The 26305-nt window shown below is 39.8% G+C and overlaps 1 long non-coding RNA gene across 1 annotated transcript; it reads right to left on the minus strand.

Annotated features, from left to right (window-relative positions):
* Positions 1-1929: 1929 nt before the first annotated feature.
* On the minus strand, positions 1930-25901 carry LOC147337676 (uncharacterized). Its single transcript, XR_015124881.1, has 4 exons — positions 25736-25901; positions 25135-25271; positions 24883-24993; positions 1930-1978 (listed from the first exon to the last, which is right to left on the minus strand). It is a non-coding gene; the product is annotated as an uncharacterized LOC147337676 (long non-coding RNA).
* Positions 25902-26305: the final 404 nt, after the last annotated feature.

The following is a 26305-nucleotide window of genomic DNA, read 5'->3' on the forward strand; positions in this document are numbered from 1 at the left end:
TTTCACATATTTATTGACTTTTAAACTCCAAAAGTCTGCTGCTGATCTCAGTAAATGTAATACAGGTCGCCTCCTCCACTTGTGGGAGATTTGCAGATGTGGGTAAAAGAGGGGTGACATACTGCAGACGACGGCTTCACAGGAAAACAGAAAAAGTCTGTCATTAACGAAGACTGTGCTCTTAGCAGTCGGTTGCAGTGGAGTACTTATTTGTCAAACTGATAGTTACATTTTGAAATTATTTGATATTAAATATTGAAATCAGGTTTGACCCATGTTAGTATTTGACAGCAGTAAAATAACGTAAATTCCTTTAGCTTGAAATCTGTTGGATTTTCCTAAAGTGTCAAAAAAAGAAAATATTTTTAAATATTGTATTGTTGTACAAAGTTTTTAATCAGTCGCATTCAGTTTGTGCCATGTCTGTGTGTAATTTTTATAGGACAGGGGTGACACAGTTCAAGACAGATCTTGACACAGTCATGAAAAATATCTGTGTTTGCACTACATTAGGCTAGGATGGAGCAATAACTTTGGTTGTGCTGTCATCTTCAACAACTTTTCATATGCTGCCTAAGGTAGAATATGAAAATGTACATGGAACTTAAAACAGTCACATGAAAAAGTTCGGATTTAGGTGTTACTAGAACAACAGATAATATCGATGGATGGTGTCGGTCTTATATACAGGTCCCAGGCGTCCAAGCCTGTCCAAAAAGGTCACTGTGCCCCCTTAAAAATTAAGATACACATTTTTCTAATGGAAATGTTAAATAGGCACTTATTATCTCAAATAAGTCATTGTAGTAACAACGAGGGCCATGATGGTAGCTTACTGAATCTCCACCAATCATAACAGCATGGCAGAGGAGGACACTGGTTTTTGGAGTGCATGGGTTAAAGTAAATCAGGGCTTGGGAAGTCAGCTACTTCTTATATATGTCTGTCTGGAAGTGGAAGGTCATCATCAGCTCATGAAGCTGTCTTCAAAGCAGCTTGAATCTTCTAAAACAAATTTAATATGAGCAGACTGGTTATTATGCATACTGGTTCATATGCAGGTTTCTGGTTGGAGGTTGTTTATGCTATAATTTGTATTTTTTTTTTTATGTAGGTAGGCTGTAAAGGTGGCAGCACTGTTCTTCTTCTGCTTTTTTATTATTTGTGTTTTATAAAATAACAAAGTGTGTGGAGCCTAATGGAGGGAGGCATTAGGCTCCACACAAAGTTAGTTGCCCATCCAGACCATCTGCTCTGGTGCCGACCCTGCCATTGGAGAACTGTGGCAAGTACCGAAAAATTTAATTGATTACTTCATGCAGTCTTTTTCAGGCAGTTGTCTCAACTGCTGCTGCACCAAAAGTGACATCATCGCCAATTGTGCGCTGTGCGCTTTGGTGCCTTTTTATCCAGTTGTGCGCCTCCAAATTTATGTAATCTGGCACACACAGCGCAACCAGTGAAGTCTTGCTGGAGGCACGAGTCTGCCAGCAGGTTGCTCTCTACAGGCATTTCTACGATAGAGCAGTGTGGGAGTCTAAGGATTTCCAGATGGCAAAGTAGGAGATGGCTGCATCAGTTGAAAAAAAAGTCATGTTTTTCAGAAAATTGTGGAAAAGCCTCTGAGATTGCTTAATTTCCTGTTTTGACTTTTTCTAATGGTGAAGCAATGATTGCTTTTTTTGTTTTTTTATCATTAAAATTCTGAAGCAAGTGCGATTAGTACAGGTTACGGCGCTGTCCTTAGCACCGTTTGTCCAAGCAATGTATATCAGCTATACCTGCAGCTAAAGAAATCTGTCTTTTAGAGGTATCTAAGTGTTCACCATCCACTAAACTGTAAAATGGACTTATAAATGATTTTTGAAAAACAAACAAAAGAACAATATAGCAAGTAAATACCTCTCTCTTTTTTGTTTTTGCCCTTTCCCTCAAAATCCAGGATGGAAAGAAGTGCTCTCTGGGCATGCGGTTCACACTGTAAAAAGCGGGAAACGAGATGAAAAGGCGAAAGAATGAGATAGGGAGAATGAGAAAAGGAGACAGAGACAGAGATTCCTTTGATGTTCTCTGCTATAACACATCACAAAGTCAACTCAAAGGGTTTGTTAAAAATGCATGACATGCACACAACTGGAAAATAAGTAATGAACTTAAAGAAATAAAGATCAAGTGATTTCATACACACCCCGACTTCAAAGAATCAACTTGACTTGAAGAGAAGAAAATAGAGAGAGGGAGAAAAAAATACATATCAATGATTTCTTGACTCTGAGATTGCAGACTAATTATCACTCTGCAGAGTGGGGCAGACATGGCTGAAACTGTGCCGATGAATGGAATGAAAAGGATAGAAATTATTTGGATCTCAGGAGAAGTTTAGGCAAACATTCAGCGTGTCCCCCGATCAGGAGGTCTGACTATAGTCTAAGTGAGCCTGCCACGCCAGCGGGAGTGTAATAGACACAATCTGACTTTGCATTCCAGCAATGGAACACCAGTTTGAGGCAAGGAAGCAGATAATTGCTACATAATTACATGCAACAGCAGCCATTAGAATATCCGATAAAAAAAAAGAAGAGGGGGAAAAAAACAATTATAAAAGGATGATAATGAGGATTCAATCGACGGGGACGATGTTGCCAACACCAGAGAGACCTCGGTTCTCCCTCAGTTTGACTTGCATATGCTGGCCCACGTTGCACCATCTGGAAATGGACGCAAACATAAAATGACTTGACACATTGTAATGGTTTTTTTCTCACTTTCTTTTCTTTTTTTTTTAAATCTTAAATAGACACCTTTTATTCTCTTACTCTATTTTACACCAAGTGGGCTTTAGGGGAAAACTATCTATTTTTTATTCAGTACGACAATACAAACATTTCTATTAAGCCACCTGATGCCAGACCAAAGCTCGGGGACAAAAGGCGGGGAAATGGCAGCTATCGATAGCACATTTATTGCGGTTTTCCAGCTCTTTAAGTGTTTAAATGTACCCAACAGCAAGGTGATATCGGCTTATCAACCTGGCTACTGCTATCATCTTGGTTTTGCTGTGAAGTCTATTTTTACAGCGAGGTGTTGGTGAGCCATTGTGCCCTCTCCCTGTAAACCGCCCAGCTCCCTTTCCCCATTTGTCTCTTTATTCAGTGTAAACAAATATAATCCACTGAATTTGAAATCATTTCCAGCTCAAGTCAATGAATGCAACTATAAGCCCATGGTGTCAGAACCTCAGGAGCATATGAATAAAGCATAAGGAGTGGGGTGGGGGCACAAGGAGCTGGGGAACAAGACTGGATCTTTTTACCCCTCGGGTCTCCCTGCTACCCAGAAAAAGTAATCGGCTTAACCCGTGGTGCTGCCGTGGGTTTTCTAGCGTGAGCTACTGTACCAGACCAGATCTTACCAAAACCAGAGAGAAGTAAAAATCAGTGGTGTACACCCTCTGACTAATGGGATTTCCTGCATTGTATTGTGCATCTAGAAGTTGTGGGCATATGTGTGTGCGCGTGTCAGTGTATATTTGTGCATGCAAGAACTCTATGCCCTTGTATTTTGTGCGTGTCTGTGTGAGCGTGCACGCATAGTAAGGATGGTGGTGGGTGGTAAACGTCTGACATTTCCTCACAGCGGGGTGCATCTTGGGCATGCTTGGGGGTAGAAAATCATGTGTACACGCTGAGGGGAGGAGGACAGCAGAGAGGGGAGCCATAAAAGGGGTATGAGCAGAAGCACGGAAAGACAAAACAGAAGGGGAGAGAGAGAAATGCCTAGGGCTTCCAACTGTGGCGGCATTGCAGAAAGGTGTTATTGGAGGGGTAGGCCTCTCGTCTCCCTCGTTGCAGGGATTGTTTCTTTTTTTCTCCCGCATTAATAATTTGAACCTAGAAAGAACGCAGAGAAAGAGGAGGTTCTAAACTGGGGTGGTAAGACGTGACTTTGCAGAAACAAAGCATGTGTTGATGGTGACAGGAGGATGTACGCTGAATCAAGACATGTGAGAAGAACAAAACAGGTAGTAAAAATGCTGTATAGTTCTAAAAATCTACCACAGCTAAAATATGCCTGTCTACCATTTGGCCCTCTTAACTTCACTTTTTTTGAAGCACTGGCTGAGTTACACCTGCACGAGTTAGAATTACCTTTCAATTACTGCTGATAAATCTATGCAAGGCTTTGGGGAGATTCCACTTTAAAGCTGGCTAACGAGACTAATTAAGTAACGAGACCTGGAGGGCTGCGAGAAAGGGTTTTCTCTCACTTTTTGGACAATTCTCTTCTTTACTGTCATCTCAAACCCTTTTCAGTAAGAAATCATAATGTACATGCATTTGAGAAATGCATGTTGTTGCTTGCTAAGATCCAAAATCTTAAGATTTTAGAGTTATCATGCATCTTGATGAATCTCACACATTGTTTCACAGCACCTGTCCAACTCTTAATATTGTACACGCTGTACTTCGAGTAAGGTACAATGCACGATATAAGCAAGGTCTCAGCACAAAGTCTAATGCAACAGATCATGAATAACTAAAGACAGCTTGCCATTTTCAATATGGGGGCTTCTGAGGAGGCAGTGAAGTGGTTTTGCAGTGCTAGGCAGTATGCTCTCAGCTCTGGAGAACATGCAGGCATTACCCTGCCAAACGCAGCCTGCAGCTGGGTAATAGCATGCATATGCACACTGCAGGAGCCACTGAATTATTTACACCTTTAAATGTACAGAGAATTCCTTGAGCATCATGTACTGTCTATCACACTCCACCTCACTCGCAGCTCAAATAATATGCTGTACTTCACCTCCTCCGTTTCCTAGTCATATCAGTACTTTTTGCGAGCATATGCTGTATCTCTCTCCGCGTGCGTAAAACGGAATGTAAGCATGCATACGCTGTATGTGCATTTGACTGAGATTCTGTGTTGTATGAAAAAGTGTCGTTAGGGGCGAATGAGGGAGCATGTAGTGTAAATAAAGACGAGAATAATGATGACACTAAAACAGTGGTTTGGACTCTGTCGGTGCAGGGGGCCCAGGAACATTCTCCTGTCTCCTGCTGGGCTGACTGCAGCTTTCAAAGTAACACTGGAGATGACAGGGGGAAAAGTGCCGTGCCAATTAGAGTGCCGAGAGGGAAAGAGAAAAGGAGGTGGGTGCAGTAGAGAGAGGGAGAGAAAGAGAGAGAGAGGCTACAAGTGAGAAAAGAAAAATAATGGCCTTACACTGTCAGGGTGGATGCTGAGCCAAACAGAGGGAGAGGAGGAGGTAAACACCAGTGGGACAAACAAGTCAGCAGGGACAAGAGAAAGGGAGAGAGAGCGATGCAGTGAGAGCCCAAGAAGGAAAGAAAGAAGCGATAGAGGGAGGGTTAAATTGGCCTATCTCCCCTCAGGCTCGGCGGCTTCACAATGGCGCCTCACTGGGAAAGAAAGTAACGCTCCAAACAGGACCCACAGGGGACACAGGTGTGCACGTGTGTCCGCGCGTGTGTGAGCATGTGTGCATGTCAGAAAGAGAAAAGAAAATGACAGACACAGATAGTGAGGCAGGTAGAGAGAAAATTTGTGTGTGAGAGAGAGAGCAATCCTCTGTGGGATCCACGGGGAAGCTTGTCACCAGCGGTCAGACAGACAGACTCAGTGGATTTAGGAAAATAATAAAATTTCAAGGGAGCTCACAAACTGAAGGAACAGCAATTCGGTGAACTCACACCGTTAACTCGCTTCTTAGCCTGATTACTTGGGCAGCTGAATAAAGTCATATTTATTGGGATCTTTGACTTTTACTGTGCACAAATTGTTTTTCCCACCAAAGCAGAGATTTAACAGTGTGTTACAGTTTTGCTACAGTTGTTAGTCAAGGTTAGGCTCTACATACATTGTCCTGCTATTTGATGGTATTGCATTTCTTTACATGCGTTTATATAAATACAGGCATGAGATAACACTGAACCAAATCTGGAATTATAGGACATTAAGTTTTGGACTCAGTCTGCATAAGATAATACAAGCAAACATATAAAATAGCAACATAATTACGTTTGTGAGGTTTTCAAGAATTGTGGTTGCTGGTTTAATAAGAAAAAATCTGTGTGTACTGCTAAAAGTCCCCCAACCTCATCCCAACTCCGACTGCGTCTGTCACATTAAATTAGGACCCATGGCAAACATAAACTAAATAAATTGTTCTGTCTATTAAAATGTGCTCCTCAAGGACCCCAGTTAATTGGTATTTTTAAAAATAACAAATTAAAAATGTAACCAAAAAAAAAACAGTGATATGAAGTCATGGGGAACAAATTGACTTACAAAGTAATGAAAAATTGGGTTAATAGAGAAAAAAACACAAAAAACACCTGGGAAATGTGACAATACCTCTGAGGTTAGGCTGATCAGCACAATCGGGGTTAACCTTGTCTACACTCTTTACATTAGGTCTCAAAATGTTCATATTTAAGACGAAATGTCCTCATATTCATTTTCTTTCTTTCTAGATTTTCACTGTCTGCATCCATTTTATAGCCACAGATCTGCGGGACAAGGATCGCCCTGCTGAGTCGGCTGGTCTTAGCATCTCCCCAAAGTAGCAGTTGGTCAGCTCTTAAAACAGTCCATTACAGTGCAACATCACACTGAGCTGCCAAACTTCGGTGCCCAAGTGTGACTGTCACAACAACACTGAACAAACAGTATAATTTTGTATTTTCTTCCTTTCCTTATCCTTATATGTTCAGTTCCGCAATTAACAGTAGCTTCGGAGACCTCATGCTGTTCTTGTTTGTCTTTCTGTCGGTCAGAAGAAAACACATTTCAGTTGTTTTTTTTTTCAAATAAAACACAGTTTGAGTGTAATCAGACTACATGTCCATCTGCACTTAAATGCTCTCAATGGGACATAATCTGTTCATTACTGCAATGTGTTTTTGGCAATATTTACTCATTTTGGCTTTGATCATCAAGTCATTATACAATATGTGTACGATCCTCGTCATTCACAGCTAACAATGTGTTTCCCCTACTACACCATGCAGCAGTGGTTCTCAGTTTGGAGCTATTGAATTGAGTCTAGAGCTTTGATTGCTTTCTAAGCAAGTGCAATGTTTTCAACAGGGCAAAAAAACCCAGAGAGGTCTTGTAATTATGACTTCCAAATCTCACAATTACGACTCGCTGTCACTATATGAGAAAACTTCTTCTTAATATAAATTGTGGTATTCTACACCTTGAGTGGAAATCAATGAGATGCTCTGATGATACAGTCACATACTGTCGCACGTGAGTTAAAGGTCTGGTATCATTCACGCTGTCATTAAACATTAAAGGACATTAAATGTGACACACAGCATCCAAAAAACAAATTAGTGTGTCAACCGTGGGCTTCTAAAGTGACTGAGATTGTTCGAGCAGAAAGCTTAGCATGAGAGGTCCATTGTGGTTTAAAGTTAAAGGATGTTTTTTGGATATATGAAAGTTCAGAAGTGCATTAATATTTTTGATTTTTTTTCTGATAGCTTATAAAATAAAAAATAGAATTAAATATAACAAAAACCTGCTGTAATAGCAATATAAAGTTCAGTAGAACTAAACCGATTAGAGCGATGTCTGAAATAAATAGAAATGGACTGATATTTATATAGCTCTTTTCTGCTAAAACTGAGCACTCAAAGTGCTTTTTACACAGAACCATCAGGGCAAACCTGAGGTTTAGTATCTTACTCAAGAATAGCTCAACATGCAGACTGAAGTACTTGGAAGAATTAATCTGCCAATTTTTTGATTGCTAGACGGCCTGCTCTACTTCCTGAACCAAATAATAATGATCATAAAATAAACAGTTGTACATGAACACAACACAAAACAGTAATACGCTAGATTAAATGTCATGTCAAATCGTAGAAAGATCATTAAGAACAAGCAACTCTCTCAGTGTCCCAAATACAATGAACATACTTGCTACAAACACCAGTATAACTTAACAGGTTCCATCCATCCTTTTCTGTTTATCCAATTCAGTACTGGTTCTGATTTGCTGGTTTTGAGTGCTTCTTATATCTTTTGGGAAGCTGTCAGCTGGCCATGATCATAAAAGGTAGAGTCCTGCATCCAGTGATTCATATTTCAAAGCATCTGATATCACTGACCCATGTATGGGTGTCACTAGTTCTGCCCCAGCACAATGCATAGTCATCTGGTACTCAAAAATCAGTGACCGGAGACTGTGTGGATGCAGGCTGTCCAGATAGCAATGCATGTCTTGCCCAATCATAAATCAGAGAGAGAGAACAAATTTCCTTTTCATAGGTTCCCAACTGCACTGAACTGTCCACTTTAAGGGATAAAAAATAATTATAGTTTTAACAAAACAAAATACCAACAGAATACTCAATACTCATTTGCAACTCCCCTATGTGTGACATTACAGAAATATTTGCCTCTCCTGCTATCTCTTAAATTGTTCTTAAAATTACAGGTTTTAAAGGACGAACAGCTTCAAATCCTTCAGTTCTCTGCACAAATGTAAATATAAACAGAATCCAGTGGTCTTTAAATGCCATAAACCAATATTTTATTTTCCAGTTAACAAAAAATGTATTAAATTATTAAGAAAAAAGGTAATTTTGAATCTGATGGGTTAATATAAACATGGCCCCTGCCAAATATCACAAAATAGTTTGGGCAGGGACATGTTTGTGTCTATGTAGCATCATTTCTTCTTTTAATAAAAGTTCAAAAGGTTTTTTTTTTTTTTGTATGATAGAGCTTTACCTGCATTCGTGGATGGCACGGTGAAATGTGTTCAAACATATTGATTCCTGGGACTGCTCCCAAGCACATGCAGTGATTGGACATTATATGCATATTTATAATGAAGTGCCACCTAAGGGCCCCAAAATCACAGGAATCCAATGCTGATTTTCATTCTTGTCCTTGTGCACAGAGATTTCTCCAGAGTCTCTGAATCTTTTGATAATATTGTGTAAGGAACATTAGCCTGAAATTGTAGACACATTATTATTTTTGCGTAAGCAGCAGACATTTCTGTCTCAAATGCTCTTTTTATATTATGTTATTGACATGTTACTGATTGCCAATTAACCTAATTAGCTGCAATAACGTTTCCCAGCTGTTTGCTTTTATTTGCGGTTTTTTGCTCTTTTTATCGAATTCTTTGAGACATGTTGCTTCTCTCAAACTCAAAATAAGTTAATATTTGTCATGAAATAGTAAAATGTCTACTTTTAAACATTTGCTATGTCATGTATGACTTCTTGGGAATCAAATATGTGTTGATGAGATTTGCAAAATGGTATATTCTGTTTTGTGTTGATGCAGCATCCCAGCTTTGCTGGAATTTCTACAGTTGTACAACAAAATTGTGTATTACTTAAAAAGTAGCATTGCTACTGTACCAAGGATACTGAGAAAAACATTTACTTTAGAATACCTTTTCACAGGACATGTTATCTTGAATTTTTAACATGTATATGTTACCACATACAAAAGATCACTGATCATACACACGAAGACACAGACACACAGAATGTTGCATAGATATCCCTTGCAATCCAGTTTTCACATGCTTTCCTCCTCTTTTGAGTAGAATTGTAACTTCCAGAGTCAGTCTGGAGATGCTGTATGACGTCACATGTTTCCCTGATGGCCTGACCTCCTTCCTTTTACCTGACAGTGAGCCACATGCCATGGTTTGTGCAATGCATCTGGATGTTGATCCTGGTTAACATTATACAGGACTAAGAGTCAGATTGTGGTATATATTCATAGCCTTTTATTTGTGGGGAATCACGTAGGATATTTCCCTATGCATAATCATTCAGTGTGTCCAATGTTTCTTTCAGTTTTCACAGTCCAATTTCTCTTCCCACTTATATGCAGGCGGAATAGCTGCATTTGCCTTCTGTGACTCGGTCCTTTGATATGTTTTCAGTTTGTGTTTGGAGCAGGAGCATTCAGTAGTAGCCAAGGTAACAAGATATTAACATTTTACTTAGCTCTTTCTGCTTTAGTCATTTGGCATCTAAATACTAAATACAGCACATAAGGTCATTACAGATGAACTACCGTAAGTAGTAACACATTTTTGGAATGATCTGAATTTAATAAAAATTCACAGCGATGTTTATAATGACCAAAATCGTCCTCTGTGTTAGGTATTCAAGCTGAGTCAGAGGGGCTGAACAATGCAAGCCTCAGTCACAACAATAAGGTTTAAGCAACCCTTTGTTCCAGCTGCTATTAATGTGTTTAACAGCTGGCAGTAAATGAGTGCCATGTGTGATCGTATTACTTATTACTGCCTCGTGTTTTACTGTTACATATTTGATGTATTCATATAATGCAGATTTGATTTACACAGCTGATTTCTCGTGTGTGTGTAATTGTGTGTCTGCAAGTGGAAGTCATTTGTACAGCTGTTCTAATTTCTCTTTGTATGTGTGTCTTGTTGTTGATGATATTTGGGGTGGTGAAGAAGGAAATCAAAGCAAGTGGAAAATAGAGCTTCTCTGTAATAGTGGCCTTCAGACTCTTTTTCCCCACTGCCGAGTCACCTTTTATTGTTTTAATGCATGTTAACAGTGAGTAGAAAGCTCTACTGCCTTTGGCTTTCAGCTGTGGAAGAACACAAGCTCCTGAAATTGATAGAATTTTCCAGATTCCCAAGATATCATACAGTAAAAACAGCAGTTGTCACATGCATGTTTTCAGATTTAGCTTCATCTTCTGTTCAATCCCCATTTACATATATAAACTGCTATATATAGAGAGACAGGGAGCAGTTTGGAGAAATCTGTGTGAATAAAATGGAAAAGATAGAAAGGATTTTTTCTTTGTCCTACTTCTGCCTCTTGAATAAAAAGTAATGCCAAGGCTATTCAGTTTTGAGCACTGCTATGATAAGGCCAAATTGTGGCACCACTATTTGAATGTTACATTTGAATTTAAGAACAGTCGAAAAGAATTTCCTTACATCTCGAACAATTTTCTGCTTCAAGGATGAACATCAGTTCGAATACCTTTGTCTCTAGTCCACCCCAGTCTGAGTTGAATGCAATCTCATCTGGAGTGAAAATAGGTTTAACCTAAAATTCCCAGCATGTGAAATGTCACTAAAGCATTATTGTCAGCTGTCACAAATTTGATTTGAGACAACTGAGCCCACATTGATAGTGTGAGTCCACCGTGTGAAATTAGATAAATGAGAACTGGGGAAGTTTCTCCTCTGATCAGTGTTCTGCTGGTGGATAAATGCATGTCAAGAAAGTGAAGTGAAGCCCAGCAAGAGACCCGGTGACAGCTGCCAGTTAACTGTAACTCAAGTTTGAAAGACATGCTCAACGTATGGCTCAGATATCTCCTTTGAAAACTGTTTTGTTGTCATTACCTGATCCTCTGAGATTGATTGGATCCTTTGTCGTATTTTATAATATCCTTTTTTGACCATGTCTGAACAATCTAAGCAACAGAAAATGATTACAGCACAAGTTCCTGTTTGTTGTTTCTCGGTCCATTTTTGAAGGAGAAGCCAATTATTTTAAACCCTTGTCACATTCAATCCCTCAGCTCTGCTGTCTAAAACAGACTCAGCCAGTCCACAGCAATCCTCAGTGAAATCACTGCAGCATAATTGCCCTGTTCTGTTGGTTACAATAGTTGGCTGATCTTTATTGTCCCCGCTAGCTGTGTGGCTAGAATGCCAGCTCCTTGTTTATTATTCAAGCTAGTGGGACAAGCTCAAACATAAATAGATAAACGGGTGATTTTCTGTACAACCGCTGACCTGCTTTTCACTTGCCTAGGCCTCTTCCTGCGATTTCTCAAATTGTTGCTCAGTTCTTGTCCAGTGCATAGACTAGGTAATTGGCTGAAGCTCATTCTTCTGCCTTCTATTCTTGTAATTGCACTTTTCTGGCTTGAACATGCAAGCATTGATTTTTCTTTTTTTTTTCTTGAACCTGCTGTGTAGCTTCTTCCAGTAGGTGTTCTGAGAAATATCTGCAGCAAGTATAGCAGCCACACACAAAAAGAAAAATCTCAAACTCCTCCCGCTGCGACTGTGTCTGAAGAAATGTTCGGGTATTAAAGAGTTTAGCTCCCCTAAACTTGGCACTAAAAGCAAATTGTGAAGCAAAGAGATGATTAAAGAAAATGTTGAAACAAAACACACCTATTCAACATCTTAAGAAGCTGCGTAATTGGGGTCAACTTTCTGCGCGTCACGTAGTAGTAAATCAGATTACCCGTGCGGCGTCAATTAGGGAGATTCCTGAGATCATCCACAGCTAGTCCTTGAACGTGTGCTTCGGAAATACTTGAGAAATACTAGGATCATCTTTGAAGTAATTTGCCTTTTAATTCATACGTATTTAATTAAAAAATCCAGAGTATTTTTCCACAAGATGAGCAAACCGGATTTTAATACCAGCAATTGGCATGGTTCTCCCCTTAAAATGTCATGATTGTTTGTTCCCAATAAAAGATCATCAGATACTAAGAATACTTTGTAACGACTGTAATTTTGGGAGATAGATTAACCCGGGTTGCCATTACTTACAACTGAACGAGGGATAAGCATTTTGTTCCCCATTCTTAAAGAGTGAGAGGATCTTTTTGTGGCGAGGGCGAATGACTGCAATCCATTACCATGTGAGTTCTGCATTAAAAGAGTCTGAAACAATACCTCTGTCCTTCAAAAGAAAGGATTGATTTTTTTTCTTCAGAGACCTGCCAGCGTTGGATATTTCTAATTGTGTATTTAACCCCCCCCATTATTTCGCACTGCGGACCTTTGATTTCATAACAGATTTTCTATGCAAACCCTTTTTTTCAAAAGTGAAGAAAAATAGAGTGTGAAGAAATGACTCATCATCATATCAAACTATAAACCGCCCGGAGCCTGTCTGCATGCCGTACCACATTTTTAGTAGTTATATTGAGATATTACAGACAAGTCAGCAGCTATTTTTTTTTATTGTTTTTTTAGTTATTCCCAAAACACATTCCTAATAGAAAACATATATTTAACAAAAACACAGGAGAACATTACAAACAAAAGATGAATGCCTGAGAACAAAGTGAATCGATCTCTAAAGTCCATACCCACCATAGACACACAAACATACACAAAATCCCCCGCTCTCAAACACACACCTACACATGCACACCGCAACACAAGCTCCCAGTACCATCACAGTCGAGCGGTTTGGCAGAGCGACAGCAGCAGCGGTGGTGTGGAGCTGTGTGCTGTTCTCTGTGCACTCACCTTTCACCTCCTGCCATTTTAGCCTCAGTGATTCCATCAGTGCACCTGAATACAGATGCCGACTTGAGCCCCGTGCTTTGGTCTTACCTGACGCACGTGGACACCAGTGGAACAAACGTAGCAGACAAAGTATAACAGGTAGGAAAGGGGGCAACAACAATAAAAAATCACATACAAGGCAATATGACAGCCAGAGAGACAGGATGCTGGTGTTGTTTGCCGCATCTTGACATTACTCGTTTTCCGCCTGTTTCACCTCATGTCACTCTGCTTTTTCTTTTTCTTCCACCTCGCTGTCCTATTTTCTCTCTGCGACCACTTTCCCTCCGTTTTTTGTGTGCATATCTTCCCTTTTGCAGGCAACTGTGTTGTGTTATACCATCAGGGCGGTCATGGTGTTACGGGGTCGCTTATTTGGATCAAGAACTACTTTTTTTTCCACTTCTCGTATGAACCACGGAAACAAAACTTCCAAGGAAAACACGCTTTTGTTCTGAGACATGGAAATAGACCCTGTGCACGAGAAAATGCTAACTTCCTGGTTTGAGACCGGATGTGGGGTTGTACATTTCCGGTTGCTTTACTTTGCGGTCAATCGCTACTGCGAAGATATACTCCAAAATCATGTCCAAAACTCAAAAACGGAAAGATCGTGTTAAGTTACAAAGAGCAGAAGGTGGGAACACTCACCGCTGTTGTGTCATAAAAAATCTAATGATCAATTTTGACATTTAAAGAGTTTAGATCGATCAGTTGTTTACATCACTCAACACAAGCAGAACTGCATTACTGCAGCAGAAGACACATCGTCCACATTCAGAAGCACATCTCTGTATAGTGACTGGTCTTATGATTTAAACAGGCAAATGTTCAGCATTCAAACTACAGGTGAAGAATAGTCAAACCAGATGTTTCCCCGTTATGTCGAGATCAGATAGTCAAGTACACACCTACACAGCATGTTAACAAACCGTGAAAAAAGCCACACAAAAAATGAATAATTGCTGGTAAGGGTTTCTATACATTAGTATTTACGAAGGGTATGTTGTGACTTACCTTAAAAACTACAGTAGTTCGGATTTGTTATGCAGTGCACCGTGGAGTTGACCGTGACAAAGAGGGTGACCCGTCCCTCTCTGAAACATGTGCGCTTTCATTCCCTAACCCCCTGATGTCCTCGCTACCGACCGCTCTTTCTTTCTGTCCATCTCTCATAAACGATTGGTATTCCTCCTTACCTCCTCACCAACAGCAAACATCACTCTCATCAAAGGCCCTCGTCTTTGATCAGGTCTTCAAAGAACTGTGTCATCAAAGTATATCAGGTTAGATATTAACTGAGAAAGGCTAGAGAGAGTGGGAGAGATTGCTTCTAATGCCTCTGAGTTATGGCACAAATGTATGCAGTAACAGGTCACTAATTACTAATTACTGCCATGGCACAGACACCAAAGCAGTAATTTCTGTTAGATGGTGAGAGAGAAGGGGTGCTTTTGGGTTAAGGTGCAAATGAGACAGGCATCACGGCAAAGCCCTTTAGCTTGACATGTTTGACATTAGCACAGAAATTGATGCGAGGACAGCAGAGCATGTGAACACTTCTTAATCTTAAAAACAAACAGTCTCTCACGGTGATACAACTTATGTGACATCATTATGCATCAGAACAAAGATGGCAGATATCTGTGTCGATGATGTGGAGGAAGCCGAAGATTTGCTCAGAGAGGAACAGAGGACAGCCAAGAGAAATGATCTCCATAGATAAATGCCTGCATCACTAAGTGACTCCCTCCCCAACTTTGCTCACTTTAAAAGAGACAAATTCTCATGTAATGTATCCATAGCAGCACACTGCATTACTCCTGTTCCCCAGTGCTGAAATATGAGTGCTATGTCACCTAAGGCTGCCAAGCTAACCGTTTGCCTAATATAGGAGGGAGCAACGCAGCAAAAGAGAGAGAAAGGGAACACTAAATGTCCTGATGGAAAGAGAGAGAAAGAGCGTTAGAGGCTCCCAAGGAAAAGTGCCATCTGCATGTGAATGAGTCTCACCCGGGGAGATCTCTTTTGGAGAAATTAATGATCTCAGGAAAGCAGAGCTGAGAATGTGTGCTCCATGGAAAACGGAACGGGTCTCATGTCAACCAGGTCTCTTCTTTTGCTCTTTGTACTCAGTCAGATATTAAACGTCCACGAGCTTCCTCTGGCAATCCCGTGCATATCCGCTTGTTTAAATATCATTATTACAGGGGGACTGCGAGGCGCTTGGTGAAAGGGTCATAATCAGTGAACAAGAAAGGGGGATTATATTAAAAAAGGGGAGTGAGTTCTAGACGTGGAGCTAGTAAAAAAAAATAAATCAAACAAACACGCGAGGCTTGTCTCAATAGCGTTGACATCCAGCTGAGGGCTATGTACCTGGGCAGTGGGATGGGAGAATTCAAAAAGCAGGAACAGGCTAATGAAGGATAATCAGCTCCGCATTGTCGAGACCTCTATTTCTTACCCCGTCCCTCATTATTTCTTTTGTAGACACGTCAGTGTACTGCGTGGCGGGCCTACATCAGAATTGTGCCTTATTGGTAAGCGCCTCACTCAAATTAAAGCCTTGCTTCTTTGCAGAGACCCAAAGTTTTCACTTTGAAGACTTGGACGTAAGTAATATGAAGTCACCCTTGACCAAAATACTACTGGTGCCATTTACAGTATGTTGTTAAGCCTAAGTATTCACTTTAGTCTTTTGTTACTAGTGCAATTTTTATTGCAGCAGCAGTTTTCTATAAATTTATCCTAGCCTTGATTCACAGGCAGGGAAAGGCACAGCCTCCCTGACAGTAACTCTTACAGTTTAGCACTCGCATTTGGCTGTTTACAAAGTCTAATAAGCGTGTCCCGGTGGCAGGCCATGCTTCTGCAGAGGAGGAGATTGCATTTTAGCTCCATTGTGTGGCTTGTGGTCCCCTCATCAGATCTGACAGGCAGTATGACAAGTCCTATCTGCCAGCTAGCTGATAAGTGCAGCTCGAGCTATGCTTAGGTCTGCCTCAATCCAATCATATGACAGCCCCAGTGAATGGCGTTCACTCACTGCAGCTGGGCAGGGCTATCCTGGCTCAGTCGCTAACGCTGTAGCATTTTAAACCATGGGTGGAAAGCTAGCCATGCAGAATTATAGTGCACTGTGTTAGATATGCTGTTTCAGCTCGAGTTGTGCTGAAGCTGATTTGTTTCTAATGGTGCTTGCAGTATATTACATAGAGCATTAAATGAAAGCTTTTGCATTAAGTTCCAATTTTTTTTTTCTTTGACAAGGGAAATCATTGATCCTCATAGCATATTTTACCGCTTTGTTTTTTTTCCCCCTGACACAGACTCAGTCAACTGTGTCACTGGAGTCACGTTTATGCATTAATTTGAAAGGGTCTCTTCTGTTGGTTGCTTTTTTTAGACTTCTAATGTTTAAGAGGCAAAAACAGAACACGGCTCACGATGCCCCGATGTTATGCAACAACCCTGACTGAACTGCAATTTTGAAACTGCCTCTGATCCAAAAGAAACTTCAAAGTGACTGCAGTTTTACAGCAATTGTGGAGAGTTAATCCAAGCCATCACTCTTAGAAGGTTGCACAAATCCAGTTGTGCATACAAAACTTTTCAAGTAAAGCACTGATTGAACCACAGCATGGTTTTGGATTGTTTTTGTTGTAAAAGCAATATCAACAGCAATCAAAAGCACATTATATGAGGAGATCGTTTTATAAGGTAGTCTTTCAAAAACTATGCAATTCAAAAGAAAAATATGAAAATAGCACAACAAATTGTAAAGGCAGAACAATTTGGAGTGAACACAATTTGGGAAAAATTCAAAAGCACTCAAAAGCAAATAGAGAAATCACACTCACAAGCTGACAGTCTTCCCTATCTTCTAAGTGTCCCATTTCACTTCACCCTTCATGGTCACTGCTATCTTACCGGCAATACTTGTAGCTGTTGATGTCGGGCTCACCTGTGAGTGCGCATTGATGAAAATGTGGCTCGAGTCAAAACCAACAGAGAAAACAAAGCTTTTACAAGACATGGCAACCATAATAATTACTCTAAACCAAATCTGTCTCTAAATCTAACCTAGTAGGTTTTTTTTGCCCAAACAAATGCACGCCGTTATTAGTGCCTAAATCTAACCTTGTCAGTGTTTGTTAATACCTAAAAACACAACATGTTTTTTTAAAAATTGATAACATATTTAAAAATATACATATGGTGTCATAGTGTCTGCAATATATAAGTTTAGCTTCAGCTTTAGGAGAGGAGTACGAAAGTCGAGTGCTGAAAAATCCTGTTAAACATGTTGTAATAATGTCACACAAATATGTAATCAATCAAAAATACATAGTATTATTGTAATGAAAATATAAAGTTAAGTCAATAATTATAAATAGTTAAGTAGTAGTAATAGTAGTTGAAGGCATAATCTGATCACTCTCTTCCATCATTGTGGAGCCCCTGTGCCGCTCTGTTAGAGAGGACTGTGTTATTTTTCGCTTGTTGTGGCCTGCTTGATAGAAAGAAATAAATAAAAATAGCAGTACCACTTAATCAAAAAGGATTTAACTTCAACTTAACTAGCTTTTAAATCAAGATATGGAGGAATATTGTTAAAAGCCAAATGAAAATCGATACAAGGCAGTGTGGCATTTGCTGAAGTGCCTCAAAACAAAATGCATTATTATAGAAATGGCAAACTTAAGTTGTGATTTCTTGTGTGGACGCTTTGTGTGCCAGTAGAGAGCTGAGCAAGTCTAAGTCAGGTCACTCTGAGCAGATATCCTTAAAACAATCTAGCGCCATCATTCTGCTAATATGTAGAGCTTTAAGAAGACTCATTAATGTATATGACGTTAGTGAAATTCATTAGAGCGCTGAAGAATACTGATCTAAAATGTAACAAAATTCCAGATTATTACGATTTTTTGGGGTGTTTTTTATAAACATGTGCTTTACCCATCTTGATCATTTTTCAGTGTAGAACATGGTGTAGTGTGAAGCATCACTAGACAACACATTTAGTGTCTTGCCTACTTGCTGGTTTACTGAATTCAGGGACTGACTGTTAAGCAGCTGGATTATTAATTATAATTAAAGTTTCCAAGTGCTGGCTTAGCTCGAGCTTAAGATAACCGCTGAATTTGTCAGGGATGTTGTTATTCCTTGTGTTACACTTTATTGGCCCGAGGGTTCTTTAGTGAAGATCGGTTAAAATCGCATCAATCGTTATGGCTCCGTTCATATTATCTCAAAAATGCAAGTATTAATACTCAATAGGTGGTTATCTCTTGTTTTTTAAACAATAATCTTAACAATAATTTAAATTTGTGTCTGATTTTTATATTATTTGTTGTAATGAGCGATTTCAACTTGGCAGGTAGTAAGTATACTGGTGGCTTTAAAAAAGACTGCAACCCTGGATATTTTTGTTTTGGCTACTTTCATTTACTGTAACATACATTGAATGTTTGGCTTAAGTTTAGGAAAAGTTAGCGGTTGGAATTAACATATACAATTAATTGGGAGTGAGACCAAGATATGCACAAGGACCTGTGAATTATACTTATGAGCTGTGATTAAACACGATCAGTTCCAAATTGCACTTGCTATGTGGTTCATGATTGCAACATTACTGCACAAATTGTAATGTGAAATTGATGCAGAGTCACAAACCAGCAACTACGACTTCTGTTCGCTTAAACCTTCTTCCCGTGTACACATTTCATTTTGTTGCCCAACTCTACTCCTGCTAAAAATCCTAACCCAGTGCACCAATCAGTAACAGACAAAGCAAACATCAAAATTCAGAATCAACCAAAACAAATGAGATGCAAAGAGATTTCTCCTTCAGGTTTCTTTGAGGAGTTCAAATAATTTTACTTAACAAAAGTTTCCGTGTAAAGCAGACATTTGTTATACTCTCTGTCCTCCGTTTGTGTCTCTATGAGTATGGTGCATTTCTGGCCCAGCAATCCTCAGTCAGTCATGCTGACAATAGGGCTTCATGGAGGACCAAGCCAAGTCCAATTAACAAAGCCTGTTACCATCTTCTGTTGAAAAGAGCCACATACTGGGTTTTCATTTGGGAATATAACAGCAGAGATGTAATGTGCGCTGACAAATGGTGTTTTTGACTTCCCCTCTGTTTTGGAGAGAAAGGGAGGTGATAGAAAAGAGAACTGGCAAATTCCACCGTAGTGTTAGTGCTCACATTTTGCTCCCTCCCGCTGAATCAGCTCCCCACGCATTAGAGTTACACTTGTTAAACTAATATTGCAGCGCTTTCTGTAAATTCACAATCACTGTAAAATCAGCACACTTACACAACCTTCTTTTTTTTCTCCCCCCGCACAGCATCATAAAAAATAGAACATTTTCTAAGCAGGCAACTGAAAAACAAAGAAAGTGAAAACAATGGGGGACAAGTTGACAGTGTTAATGCAATGAACACGGAGCCTGTATTTTAAAAGAGCGCAAGTCTGTCAAACACAGAGTACTAAGATTGACACAATCCCCGAATTTAAGCTCCTGTAGCTCTTTCTAAAGCTTCAAACTATCACATAATCTTTACCAATAAAATAACAATGCCTCGAAAGAAAAATCTCATGATTAACTTTCCGTGTTTTTGTGCGTGTCCAATTAAACTGCTGTTTAATGGGACCGGTATAAATGTGAGCTTGTATGTATTAAAAAAAAAACAACAATTAATAAAGGGTTCCAAGATTGTTTTTTCACTCTTTGTGAAAGCTTATGGTCGGCTGGGAAATTGTACCAGTCGAGGCAGTGGGTTTGTGCACTGTGTGGTTTGGCAGCCAGTCATTCATATGCCTTCTCAGAGTTTAGCAGTTTAACACCAAGCCTGTTAAAATGCCAGCAGCTGTCAATCCTGGCCTTGTTAGAACCTAGATATTGAGAGGGAAGGATTGCAGTCTCTCATATATAATATATTGCCTGTACACTGTCGAGTGTGCAGTTATACAAGTTAGAATAACAGCCCTCTTAATAGGAGGCATGCTACACACCATGTGCATCTCTTTGAGGGCAGATTTATCAAACAAGTAAAGTAGTCAATTGGTCAGAGGGTTAAGTGCGGATAAATGAAGGAGGCCAAAGAGAGATTACTTAGAATTCATGTCAGGAAGGCTGAAACACAGGAGACTTGGAGGGAAAGACTCTCGGCTTTCAGTGGGAGCTAGCTGCAGGGTCTCTAATAAAGATTGGAGCCTATGGAGCCCTTCCAGGTCAAAAGGCCATGTGGATCAAAGACACACAGACTGCATTCCCACTGGCAAGTCCACAGGTGGTACAAACTAGGAAACAGTCTAGAAGTCGGAATTGTAGGGCTGAGGACTCCCTACAAATTCCCTTTAATCCTTGGCCTGGTCAGGCTAACAGCAGTGTCTCTGCTTGAAGGGCAGGGTGGACAGTCTTCTCACAAGGGTCAAGTTTCCTGCTGCCTGCCCTAGGACGTCCTCATGAAAAAAAACAACCTTTTTTCTTTGCAGAAGCACGGAGATTTTCCCACCTTCATATCTTCTTCACAGCTGGAGAACCTTCCGGGTGATGTTTCCATGAACCTTACAACTATAAGTGCACTAAAACTAACTAAAATCACAAAGCACTTATTTTTCCATATGTTGTTTTCATATTTACATCGTTGCCCTTGTGCTTCACAGCCCTTTCCCCTGTGTTGTTTCTGTACACGTTCTGTGCTATTTTGCCAAGTACAAACATTTAAATCTAGGACAGAGATGAAAGTCTGTTCTTTGCACTGTTGTACATTGTTATCAGTGTTAATTACTTTGTTTATTAGAACTCCCTCTAGTGTGCTATTTTAACGCAGGGCTTGTTAGACACTTATCAAGACTTCACATATAAATTGCATTAAATTACCAAGAAATGGTCCAGCAACATATGCGACTCTAAAAGGAATTGTCAGATTAGGGCTTTACAATCAAGGAAACTCTTTGATTAAATATTAACAATATAGAAGCTAACTAGCCACAAATCTACAATTCATATAAGAAACAAAACAAAACTTTAGTTTTAAGTCCACACTTTTAATGTTACATAAAGTCATCTATAACATAATGTATGAATTTCCTTAACACATTAATAACATTTCTATGAAATTCTAAGCATTTGGAGAATAATTTTGTCTCTGTACACATAAAAAAGTGTACATAAAGTCTCTTTGTCAGCCTAATTATGGCTTCTTGGACTTGCTTTTATTCACCTAAGACCTCATATTCAGAGTTCCAATGAACAGCTACCAAACGAAAGTTCAACATCGGAAATCAACCACAGGTGAGGGCATGAATTAAAAGAGCTGTAAATAATTTCTGGACATCAAATAGAGAAGGAGCTTCTCATTCCCCCCTGATTATTATTAAAGAAAGATTATCTGGAAAAAAAAATGACGACACAAATTTCATAATATTGCTTGTATCGTATATTGCTATGGCAAGACAGTCCATTAATGCTGTCTTGCAGTATTTGATAGTAAAATCATCAGAAGGGAAGTGATAGGCTCACAAAAAGTGTGTGCACTGGCACTGTGCTATTTAGTATTTAGAGACAATTACTATTTCTCTCCGCATGCACCAATAGCTTCTTTTAATCCTCACTTCAGCTGTATGCAGTGATTAAATAAAAGCAAAGCAATCGGATCCTCCTCATTGCTGAGACACGTCAGCCAGATCAATAAAAATGACAAACTCTTAATGAAGGCCACTCTTCATCCCATATAATTCCACCACTCCTCCTAGTGTGAAAGCCTTGGTGCGCCATATGCCATTTAATATTTATTTACACCCAGTGAAAATCAATAAATAGATTTTAAGTAGAGCTGGAAGACACCAGTTTGCCCTTTATCGCTCTTTTTAATGAAGGTTTTAGTCCCTTTGGAAACGGGAGGGAAATTTGTAAATGAAATGAAATGCACTTCAAGCATTTTGGGGAGAAAAGAGAGTGGATTGAAGTAGCAGTGTGTGTGTGTGGGGTGGGGTGTGTGTGTGCGCGCGCCTATGTGCGAATATGTGCATGTAGCTTTAGCGATGTTTGTGGCTACACAGACAAGGAGAGAAAGTCTGAATCAGGGCTTTCAGTAATCAGTGTCACATTGTCAGGGAGCCTGCCTTTGACTAATGAGAGGTGCTGACAACCTCACTGCATACTCCCTTGGCTCTGCTGAGTGGGACAGATCTGTTTCAGGGCCTTTGTCAGGTTCAATCTCTCTCTACTACACTCTCTTTCTCTCCCTTTACTTCCTTCTTTTTCTCCCTCTAAGTGTCAGGGAGAGCAATGACCACTGGTCAGCCCCAAGGACACCCCCTGGCATTCCACATGGTAACAAATTGACCATGGGGGACAAGGTGCCTAAAATTGCCACGTAGATGAAGAGGTTTTGAATTTTCCATTCTCCCCCAAGGACCGGAAACTGCAGATTTTGTTGGTATCACAATGACAGAAAAGAAAGGGCGAATGCCATAATGTCAGAAAATAAGCAAAACAGGAAGGAAAAGTTGGGCTTAGCCAATTTTAGAGGTGAGTAAGTCCCAAACTGATAGACTAGGAAAAAGCCTGTACTGAACACCTGATATAGTGTAGTCACCTATTCAGCATGTTATATCAAAGGGCGTGGAATGAATCCATCTATAATATTCTGTGTCACTAAGATAAAATGTTGTACAGATGACCTCCGCGGGGGGAGGATTAACTTTAAAAATAAAGAAAGAAAACTGAAAAACAGACATTTTCTGTGAATCTGCAAGGTGGGTGAAAAGTTACAGTGGCTCTCACGGGTCTCGGAAACCTTAACAAACAGATGGAGCCCACTAAAAATCGAAAAACAAAAATAAAAAGCGTTTGTCGAAATAATAGCCTTTCTAAATGTAGAGTGTAATTGTAATCAAAACATCTACTGCTTTTAAATATAATCACAAGAGAGTGTAATCTCCAGCGCGCCACTCAGCACTTGCTACAAATTCAAGAGAACTGCTGCTAAATTTATAAGTACATACAGGTTCTATCTGCTATCCACCTTAATGTAATGTGACAAAGTAATTTTGGTTCCACTGCCAAAAAAGTTTAGGGGAGCATGGAAAATGGCACCGAGACTGAGCAGGCGGCTAATGAAAATGGTGCTGATGCTTCAGCTTCAGCTGCCTGTTTGAATATAATACCAATGCTGCTCCTGGAGTACGGCCTGCCCCAGCTAGAGAGCAGTGTTATGCCCAATCTAGGGGTGGTCGAAACGCAACATCAAACTGAGACCATTTGCACCAAACAACCGCGGACTGGGGAAGCTGCCGCAGCAGGTGCATTTGCTGCTCTCATCAAAGGGAGGGACAAAAAAACAGGGGTAAGAATGGAATATGCAAAATACCTGGGTTAATATGGTTCGTCAGTGATCATGAGTTTACTGCTTTCTGAAAATAAATTAGGGGTACACCTGGCAGAAAGGACAAATGGAAATGTTGGTGTGCCGGATGGTAAATGATTATGAAAAAAGGAGGGAGAAAGTTTTGTTCAGGAAAGAGCATTGAAACAGGTCTAGGCAAGGCAAAATGACACCTTAACATGCCGTCTCTTTTATTTGAGCATTTAAATTGTGCAGATTGAATATCCTTGGCCATCATTTTTCAACTTCACAGGGACCTTGACAGAAACTGGACCAATCAAAAGAACTAAGGCCTCACTGGTCCATACAGCAGGAAAAATACGTGATGTGAAACATTTTGGTTTGCAGGTACTTAGCCTGTCTTGCATCTGGCCTTACAATAATAGCAAGACACAGAATATGGTTTAAACTCTCTGGAGACTTGAATGATTGGCAGGTGTGTAGTAGGAGAATTTTTTTTTTTTAATAAAATAAATTGTCTCACTTACCACTGTTTTGTTGAATCACAATGTATCAAATCAGGTATGAAAAAAATGTACAGAATGTAGAAGAAAATTGGATTTTTTTTATATTAGAATTATTTGTTAACGTTTTAGATACATTTCAATGCAACAGATGAGCAGATGTGCCTGTTTGTTTTTTTATCAAAGAAAATTTGTAGCGCAGTCACTGAAATATCTGCAATATGAAAATATACGGTAATTAATTTGTATATTTAATTTATATAACGTCAAAGAGTTTTATAGTTTTGTATCATAGAACAAAGAAATAAAACAGCAAAGGGAAAAAATGCAACAGTGCTTTTCTCATATAGCTGCACGGACCATCCAAGGCACCAGGAGACCCTACCCTCACCCAGTTCTCACTGTAAGAGGCAATTTCACTGTCTGCAAGTGTATGATAACATAAAGATTTAACAGTCTCTAAAAAGAGATTCAGTATTATAGGGTTAGGTCAGCTCAATACTGTAGGTATTAACTGATTATTCTTGTTTCAACTCCACTGGAACCCATCTAGGTGTTCTTTTAGCACATTGGATCAATGGAAATAAAGTTAGAGTGGCTTAAACATTCCCAGACTCCCCACCTGAAGATGTCAGTCATGGAGGTGATTTGTTGCCGTACCATGTGGCTCACTTTTGGGAGTGTATTACCTGCTGTAAGGTCTGTCTCTGTTGCAAAATGCAGTTAACATCCAGAGCACATCTCTCAAGTCTGCTCCCTCTGCTAATCTGACACAGACCTGTTTGTTTGTGTATGTCCCACTATAAAAAAGAAAAAAAAAATCAAATTTAAAACATCCTTGACACCAATCAACACCAATCAAAACGGCAAAGGCAGAGGAAACAATACACTCATGTGTACTGTCACGCGGTGTGTGTTCAGATAATGGGAGCTTTTCTCACTCGAGTCGTCTTAGCTGGCTGTCTCCAGTCAGGTCTACCTCTGAGCTAATCAGGCCGTCTCAGTTCTTTAGATGCCCCCCATGGGACAACACAGCCACCAGCACACTTAATTGGTTCATTTGTTCCGTCATGTTTTGCTGGGCAGAGACAGAATGAGAGGAAATGCTGCTGTGGAACCATTGTCTCCATGCTCGTCTCCAAGGATAAGAGAAAGTGACACATGAATGCTCACCCAGATAGATAAATAGTTGAATAGAAGCAAGATAAAGTGTTGAGGGAAAGGATGAAGGCAATGCATTTTATGGCTACAGAGGAAGTTGTTTTCTACTTTTTATTTAATGTATACTTATTAACTCACTTTAACATATTTCATAACACTTGATAATTTAAAATATACACTTAGATATGCATTTACTGAGCAGAAGTGATTCCAAACAACCTGCAATTACACCCTAATTATTGCATTAGGGTTTTAGTGAGGTCACAATGAACATTTGCCTTCAAAGTAAAAGTTGTGCCTTACCACTCCACTAAAACACATTTTAAATGTTTGGTATTTTACTTTGAAGGCTAAAGTCTCAGTTTTCACTTTGTGTCTCACCTTTCACAGTTTCACTACTGCTTGGAAAGTGAAGGCGGCATCTTCCATGCAAACGACTAGCATCCGTAGCATCCTGTCAGTAACCAAAGCAATAGCAAGGAGGTTTCTGGTGCAGCAAACTGTACCTCTTTGTGACCAGTTTCACACTAGCAACTGCTAGCAACCACTCACCAACTGGTCCAAGTATATCCACCAGGTTGCCAGGGAGCCACTGACGGAACTGTAACTGTGTGCAACTGATTTTATAGCGACCGCTAACAACCTACAGCAGCCCCTCATGGGTGGGAAAGAGCTGTGTGACTGAGGCCCTGTCCTCCTACTACAACTCAACTTTGGATAAGGGGAAGAAAATAGTACAGTCCACAGCACACACATAGTTGGAGGGCTGCAAGCTGTGTATGGCTACACAAAAAGATGATCTTATAATAATGACCACATTTAAATGGCTTTTAATTACATCACAACTTCTTGATTGCAAACTGTTTAAACACTAAAGTAAGTACAAGAATAAACCGCTGTGGCTGCAGAAGTGATTAAAAAAAACTTTTTAATATACGCTTCTGTTTTGTC

This window comes from Aulonocara sp. 'chitande type north' Nkhata Bay, linkage group LG2 (assembly GCF_057382095.1).
Source record: "Aulonocara sp. 'chitande type north' Nkhata Bay isolate Kocher_YH1m ecotype deep benthic linkage group LG2, A_spYH_male_GT1.1, whole genome shotgun sequence".
NCBI classification, from domain to species: Eukaryota; Metazoa; Chordata; class Actinopteri; order Cichliformes; family Cichlidae; genus Aulonocara; species Aulonocara sp. 'chitande type north' Nkhata Bay.